Below are 8,279 nucleotides of genomic sequence, written 5' to 3'. Positions count from 1 at the left end.
GTATATAAAGCTCTTTCTTATTTTATATGTCAGGTCTTTTACCGTTCCACTGCATGGGTGACAGAAGCGTTTGAGACCAGCTGATGTTTCTGTAATGCTCAAGAAGATTATTGCACTGGAAAACGGTGAGCTGAGTTTCTTGTAAGCATGATGTTGGGAGGTCCATTTCATTCCCATGTGTGCTCAAGATTTTGATCTGTGATTAGGTAACACACTCTTTTTTGTAAGATTCGATTTGTTTTTTTCTGTTGGGACCTGTTTCAAACTGGTGCAGATTTTGCACCAAATCTAAGTCTTCCTGCTCAGAACACAATACAATCCTATACTTGAGAGGTTTAAAGGAAATGAATATACTGCCACTCAAAGTGATTGTAAAAAATGACTGTATTATTCATTTACAGCTACCAGCAGGAAGATCAACAATTCTCAAGAAAAATGATGGTCCTTTCCAATTTTAATGACACTTCTCATGAATGACACTGGCTGCTCTCCCTAAAGCTCCATGCCTCCATTTGCATAGGCATATCCAGGAGTCTGTCATAAACCCAGCAGAATATTAGAAAAGCCAACTTCGAAGGAAACAAATAAAAGCAGTCAATGAATTATTCAATCAGTTGAAATAGCATAGGCATCCTTCAGTCTCGAGAGACTATGATAACATGCTCTGAATCGAGGAGTGTCCTCTCCAGAGCATGAAGCCCGGGTAAGGTAATATGGAGGATAGGCTGTTACCCAAGCAGCAGATCCCCCCTCTCCAGCAAGCGTTGGCCATTTTCATTCATCTTTCCAATGCCAAAACGGCCTAGACAAGTGGGCCAAGAATTATGATCAGCACCAACTCTAGCATTAAAGTCTCCAAGAATGAACAGTGCTTCTCTTTCAGGGACTTTTTGGATAGTAGCTGCCAGATGGCCATAGAATTTGTCTTTCACTTCTGGAGTGGATGACAGTGTTGGTGCATATGCGCTAATGAGGGTTACTGGTCCTGCTGATGAGTGGAGCTGCAGAGACAGGATTCTTTCACTCCCCACAGTAGGTGGAACAATGCATCTCAGGAGGGTATTTCTGACTGCAAAGCCAACACCATATTCCCTGGTCTCATTCGATGGTTTTCCCTGCCAGAAGAATGAGAAGTTTTTTTCTTTGACAGATCCTGAGTCTGGCAGTCTTGTCTCTTGTAAGGCAACAATGTCCATCTGCAGTCTACTCAGTTCCATGTCAATGACAGCTGTCTTGCACACATCGTCTATTTCTTGCAGGTCGTTAGGAAAGCCGTAGTCAGGAAAGCCAGGGGTCATTGTCCGTACATTCCAGGTGCCCAGCTTAAGGGCAGAAATTTTCTTACGATTGTTGCATGGTGCACGGTTATCGATCTGCTTGTCGGGTTTGACCCTAAACCCCATGCACCCCGTGAAGTTAACAGACCGTGGCGAGGTAGCACCTTACTGGCTGGGGGCTGCCCAGCTTAAGGCGGGCGGTATCTACCTAGTGAGGTGCAATGACCTCTCCCACCGTCAGAAGTAGCCCCTGGCGTCCTGCTCTACGCCAATTGAGCAAAGACTTATAACCGGTAACTGCTACTTCCCGTGTTGTTTCGACGCTGTATGCGAAGCTGGGGTGTCCTCTCCAGAGCACGAAGCCTGGGTAAAATAATATGGAGGATAGGCTGTTACCCAAGCAGCAAATTCCCCCTCTCCACGTCACTGAAATGGTCCAGTGGAGAGGCAAGAGCCAATACAACTGGTTCCAGCAACGTCGCAGGAGTTGGCAGAGTGACACAAAATGCCTCCGGGACTCCGGCTCCGGATTTTGCCTCGAGGTTATCTCCTGAAGCCCTTTCCATAAGTGGATATAGCCACAAGGCAGTGGAGGTTTAAAGTTGGAGTTTTCCTTCTCCTAGATGGGCTGCCTTCCAGGGCTGACGAGCCCCACCTACCCGGCCTGACCTCTAATAGTGTGGAAGTATGATCTGACCTTTAAAAGTATGCTCCCCCCAGGTGTACGAGATGTTAGTTGGTTTTCCTATTTACCAAATTTGGGTAAAAAGTAGGATTAGAGAGTTTCACATGCCGTTAGACACACTCTCCTGCTCATCCTCCTTTAGAGCTGAGACTCTGCCTTTGCTCAGGTGATTTCTGTTTACCAAATTAGGATCGGAGATAGAGTTAGAGTATTTGAGAATTTCACGCGCCGTTAGGCGCGCGGTCCAGGCACTTCCCAGTTCAAACAAGTAGGCCCTCCCTCTTGGCCCATGTGATGAGGGAGAAAACAGCATCTTCCCCCCCACACACACACAAAGGCTTCAGCACAACACCCATAGAAACGCACCTGGGCTTCATCCAGGCCTAGACCTCCTAAGGAAATGCAGGCAAGGTCCGGGCACTTCCCAGTTCAAACAAGTAGGCCCTCCCGCATCAAAAACTAGGAAAATGTCTGTGGCTGGAGCAAGTACTGGAAAACAATTTTTAGAATGACAGTTGACAAGTTGGATAGAGATATTTCAATCCTAAAGGGGACAGTACACTTTTTAAAAATAAATATTTAATTTATTCAAGGTTAAACCACTCTTAGCTAAAGCAGATTTTGCACCCCTTTTAACATCTCACCATGTTCCAAAAAAAGTTCAGTGGGCTAATAATATTTCAATGAAGAAGCCTAAGATTTGGAAGCTAAGCTGTAGCACAAACTTGCAAATTGTTGAAAAAAGCAAAAGTGATTTTTTTTAATGAAATGAATGATAAAAGTGGGGTAAAGTCTATACTATTATGGAATACTCTTAACATGCATTTAGGAGTGATATTTACAATAGAAGGGTCAAGAGAAAAGAAAGAGAGAAATAGGTGGCAAGAAAAGCAGGAAATAATAAGGGATTATCAGAATTTTAAAAATCCGGCTCTACGAAAATATATACTGAATTGATCGAACAAGAGGCCTAAAGATACAAAGAGTTCTTTCACAAGGAACTCTTATGAATACTGAAATAAAAATTCTAATTTGCTATCATATGCAGTAAAAAATGAAGGCCACTAAAAAGACAATTATTTTTATAAAAAATTTGTTTATAAGAGAAAAAGCAATTTCAATTGGACTATTAAAAGAAAAACCTACTCAAATAAAAACAAAATCGGGTCCAATAACTTCAAGTAAAAAAAATGAAATTCAATTGTACCTCAACTTCTATTAGTTAAAATAGTTAAGTTAAAATAATACTGTTGAACATAGAAACTAATATCCATTCATGGCATTTTTAAACTAGTCTATATACTTCAAAATATTTTGGCACTGAGGGGCTACAAGTAAGCTGTTCTTTAGTCTGTCTTCTCCCAATAGTAAAGGCATTTAGTCCAGTTGTATCTGACTCTAGGGCATGGTGCTTATCCCCATCTCCAAGCCCTAGAGTCAGTGTTTGTCTGTAGACAGTTTCCGTGGTCACATGGCCAGTGCGACTAGACACGCAACACCGTTACCTTCCCACCGTGGTGGTACCTATTTATCTACTCGCATTTACATGCTTTCAAACTGCTAGGTTGGCAGGAGCTGGGACAAGCGCCGGGAGCTCCGTCCGTCGTGTGGATCCGCTCTTACAACTGCTTGGTCTTCTGACCTTGCAGCACAGAGGCTTCTGTGGTTTAACCTACGTGTCTTCTCCCGATAACAATGCTGCAAATCATATACTCATCTTCTGGAACCCTCTGCCACTGAATCATTGTATTCAAGGGAGGTTTCTGTTGGAATTTGTGTGTGGCATTTGCATGTTTAAACTCCTGTTTCAAAAAGCCAGGAAATTCGTTTCTTTAAAAATCCTCTGGCTTATGAATGTGGGATGTCGTGCTTCTGTACCCTTGATTCAAAAAGCCAGGAAATCACACAATGTAGCTGCACAATATTGTTCCTGCATTGCCAACAAGAAAAAGGCTGCTGAGCTTCAAATAGCAACAGGCAGCCTGAATGTTGACAACACCAATGGCAGCAGTCAAGATGGTCTACAGGATACCCTCTTGTGATCACTACAATTCAAACTTGTTGAAAAACAGTTCAGGTAATTGCTTTGTGTTTGGGTGACAAGTGATGAAAAAAGAAGCCAGTTTTTTGTTTTGTTTTGTTTTGTTATGGCTGCTACCGTGGTGACTCTGCCTTAGGTGGAAATAGAGGTATCTCTAAGGTCTCTTTGGTCTGAGTCATTCAGTGAGGGTCTCTATCCACATTTGAATAAGTGCTGTGTGGCTTGAACAAGCTAAGGAGTCTTTGAGTCCCTCAGTTACCTGGTCCTCAATCATAGGCAGAACAAACGCTTCCTTTCAAAAATTGTGTACTAGTCATGAGAAACTATTTTGTCTTAGATCTTTAGGAACACAATGTATTGAATTTTCACCCCATTTACTATAATCAGAGATAATAATGTCAAAAAATATATAGTTTATGGGTAATATAGGGACTTGTATATGTGGGGAGCAGTTCACTCAGATAATTAGGATGGAGAGGAAGAAGTTGAATTTTTCTGGGGATAGTTCGAGGTGAAGCCATTAAAAATATTTTTAGAAGTTCTGAAATATCTTGTTTACAGTTCTTTAGACACCATCAGTCTCATTCATCCTGAAAATGTGTTCAGTTTTGAAGGTTGGGTTGAGGGTGAGCACTTGTAAGTCCAGCCCTGCATGGCACAACCCAACCTGGAAGAACTACAGATGTTTACATATTCAGGTTTGCAAAGGCCCTGTGAGTGTGTTCATGTGAATGGGTCTACAAGGTCTATAGAGATCATTGCAGTGGCCACATGGAGGTGGGTAGTGGGGACATGGAAAGCAGGAGTTACCAGATCATTACCAGCCTTGGAGCCCTACATGCTTTCAGGATGAATGCCTGATCACGGCTCTGATGCAACTCGTCTACTTTGGAGGTCTAGTTGTGTGTGAATGTTGTAATGAATGAGGACTTTGGAAGACTGAAACGTCTCTTCCGAGTGGATGAGTGTTTTTAAAAAAAGCATTCCCTCCATCTCACCAAATGTCAAAATGGAACAGGGTAGTATTCTTAGTTTATCCTTATTGATGAAAATGGGTGACAAGGGTGCCATCGACCACAGTGAAATACGACATACTCAGTGAAATAGATGCAATGTCAATTTTAATGAAAGTGAATGAGAAATGACAAGAGTTGAGAACTGATTGGTTGTGAGTTGTTTCTTCCCCTGATGTAGCCACTCTCTGTCAAGGCTTCACGGTGTCTCCACAACGTTGGTTCCTTCCTAGATTGAAACACAGCAGGGCACACCTGGGAAACAGTTTCCGACAGGATGCATTCCATAGCCGCAAAACGTTTGGTGACACGAGCCCCCCATCCTGGTACACTCCTCTTTACCACCTCCACTGCTGGCAGCTGCAGAAATAAGACAGAGAAATTAATGAATTGACCCTATATTGACTTCTTTCATTGCTGTTTGGTTAAGTTCTCTATTAAATGTATATATATTATCCTCCATTCTCTATTAATGAATGAATGAATGAATGAATGAATGAATGAATGAATGAATGAATGAATGAATGAATGAATATGGAAATTCATTCATTAATTCATTCATTCATTCATTCATTCATTCATTCATTCATTCATTCATTCATAATGTTATTTCCACTCCTTTATCCTTAAAAGCCCCCAAGGTGTTTCACATCATTTAAAGAGAACATTAAAGCTAACAATAGTGAGGGTACAAATACTAGAGGGGATCAAAGAAAAACTATTTTGAAAAACATAGGCAACACCAAGACACATTCAAAGCAGTATGGTACAGCAATTTATTTTTTAAAAAAAAAAAACATTATATTAATAAAAAATACATTACAGTACACAATCCAGACTTAAGGAACATTTTAAAAATAGAAAAAAACAAGAAATAATTTTTATACACTAGACTTCAAAAACTATAACAATATGCCCCACTCCGATACCCTTGGATATATAACAAATTCTCTTTCCTTCAAGGATTCCCATTCTCCTTGTGAAATTGTAATGTTTCTTGTGATTGTGCACTTCCCTTTCCTTTTATAAATCCTCTCCAACACAGAATAGAATAGTCCTTATTTATTTGGTTTAATTTCACCTGAGTTATATGTCATCAACATACAATTTTATAAAAGTTTTCTTTAATCTTTATAGATTTCATTATTCTTCTATCTCATATTTTCACCTATCTCTCAGTACTTATTTCTTCCCTCATATCGTCTTCCCATATATCTTTCAGTGGGTCCTATTGATTCTCCCATTTAATTCGTATTTTATAAATTCTACTTACTATACTTTTTAATGTTTAATTTTCTTCTACACTTTCCTTTTGTAGGAACATTTCCTCAAACTTCATAAGTTCTCTATATTTACTATTTTTTTCCTCAGCCAATCTTTTCTCCACTGCTCTAATTGCATTAAAGCTAAACCAAGATACTTTCTCCCTTTCTCCCTCACTGAATTTTCTCTTGCTTTTCTTTTCTGCTGCCTCAACATTCTTGGATTGGGGCCATGCTGAACGACCTCGAGCATTTACTGCTAGTGGAAGATGGAAGGTATGGGAACAGGAAGGAAGAGAAAAAGGTAGAAATGCAAACAGTCGTCCAATCACAATATGAGCATTTCATTCTCACAGGGAAAAATGGTCCTTGCTTGAATTCCGGAATTCTACTCACCTGCTCCCATTGGAGCATCACCTTGAGGTTCTGGTGCTGCCTCCGGATTTGGCTCAGCTTTCAGCTTGGAAACCAAGAAAGCAACAGCAAAGAGCAGGAGGAAGGCCTTCATGGTGGATGGTTGGCTGTGATCTCAGCGTCACTGGCAGCTAGAGCAAGGCTAAGGAACAGTTGAAGGAGAAGACTCCTGAAGCCCTCTATTTCAAGAGGTTTTTGTGGCTGAGAGCCAGGCAGTTCTGGAGGAGGCACCTGTCATATGGAGGGGAAAGGGTTCAAATGCAAATATCCTTGATTATAACTCAGATCTGAGAAATTCCCCCATATTTACTCAATAGTCACTTGAGATAAAAAGTTCTTATTCTCCAGATGTAGGATTCTTTCCTGAGAATTGGGCAGATGTGAGTTTTGTGTGTCTGTGTGTATCATAAGTCAACAGCACAGAATATAATAGGGCAATTCTATACCTGTTCATTACCAGGGAACTCGGCCCCTGGTAATTAACAGCAGGATTTGTACCACAATGTGCTTGTAAAGACTAGCTCTATATTTGTGGATATGGATCCTGCTCTCTGCATCACTGAAATCTTCCTACAGGGGCTGGTGACACGATGACTCCCTGCACCTTCAAATGTATAAACCCACCACTGCATAGGACTACAACACCCACTATCTTTCATCATTGGTTTGTAGAAGGTACTGTTTAGGAAAATGGCTTGTTTCCCAAGCCTGCTTCAATGATTCGGCGGGACTGCACTGCAGTCTGGGAGTCGGTTATCATAGTACTCAATCCACATGGGAAAAGATGTGTAGTCATATGACGAGTGCATAGTTAGAATCCATACAGGTGAGTAAGCACCGTATATTATCAACAAATTCCTCAAATCTTCCAGATGTAATTTTGATATTTGCAATTGCTCTGCAAGCAGGTTTTGGAGGAAAATTGAGTCCCGTCTTTCCAAATCCACATTATAGTGGTGGAATTGGGATGGACCAGTTCCTCAGTTTCAGAGAGAGCATAAGAATTTGAGAAGCAGCGGAATGAGGTCATGAATCTTCATAGAATCTGGGAAGTTTAATCTTAGGACTATGAATTAGTAACAGGACCTCAGAAAAGATTCATCCAAAATGTTGACCACTTTTTTTATTGTCTTTAATGTCAGTGACTTAATTCATCTTTGAGGTTACGAGAACTCTGAAACCGGGAAACAGGTGGGAAGTTCAACTGTGCAACCTCACTCCACAATGGTCTCTTTTTTCCTCCCAAAAGATCAGAAGACAAGAAAGAGAACACATTGCCTCACGGATTGAATGGCCCATAGCCACTGCAAGGGCCCCAGGAGCCTCGTCCACGTGAGACCATCTGTGGTGAAATCTCCCAGGGTTCCTCGGTAGAGATGGGGGTACTCGTATTCATATATGAATACAGTGGTGCCTCGCTTAACGAGTGCACTGTTTAACGAAAAATCCGTATAGCGATCCCTTTTTGGGGATCGCTATACAGATCAGCCCCAATCGCCGCACTCGCTTTGCGACGATTGGGGCGTCCGGCGGCCATTTTGGAGCCGCCGAACAGCTGATCGGCGGCTCCAAAATGGCCGCCGGACA

General features: G+C 41.5%; 1 long non-coding RNA gene across 1 annotated transcript; it reads right to left on the bottom strand.

Annotated features, from left to right (window-relative positions):
• Window positions 1-4,471: 4,471 nt before the first annotated feature.
• LOC144584843 (uncharacterized) lies at window positions 4,472-8,004 on the bottom strand. Its single transcript, XR_013539320.1, has 2 exons — window positions 6,675-8,004; window positions 4,472-5,376 (listed from the first exon to the last, which is right to left on the bottom strand). It is a non-coding gene; the product is annotated as an uncharacterized LOC144584843 (long non-coding RNA).
• Between the last annotated feature and the right edge of the window lie 275 nt (window positions 8,005-8,279).

This window comes from Pogona vitticeps, chromosome 1, assembly GCF_051106095.1.
Source record: "Pogona vitticeps strain Pit_001003342236 chromosome 1, PviZW2.1, whole genome shotgun sequence".
Classification (NCBI taxonomy): Eukaryota; Metazoa; Chordata; class Lepidosauria; order Squamata; family Agamidae; genus Pogona; species Pogona vitticeps.
Note: the sequence above shows the minus strand (reverse complement) of the source record. Positions and strands in the feature narration are given on the sequence as shown.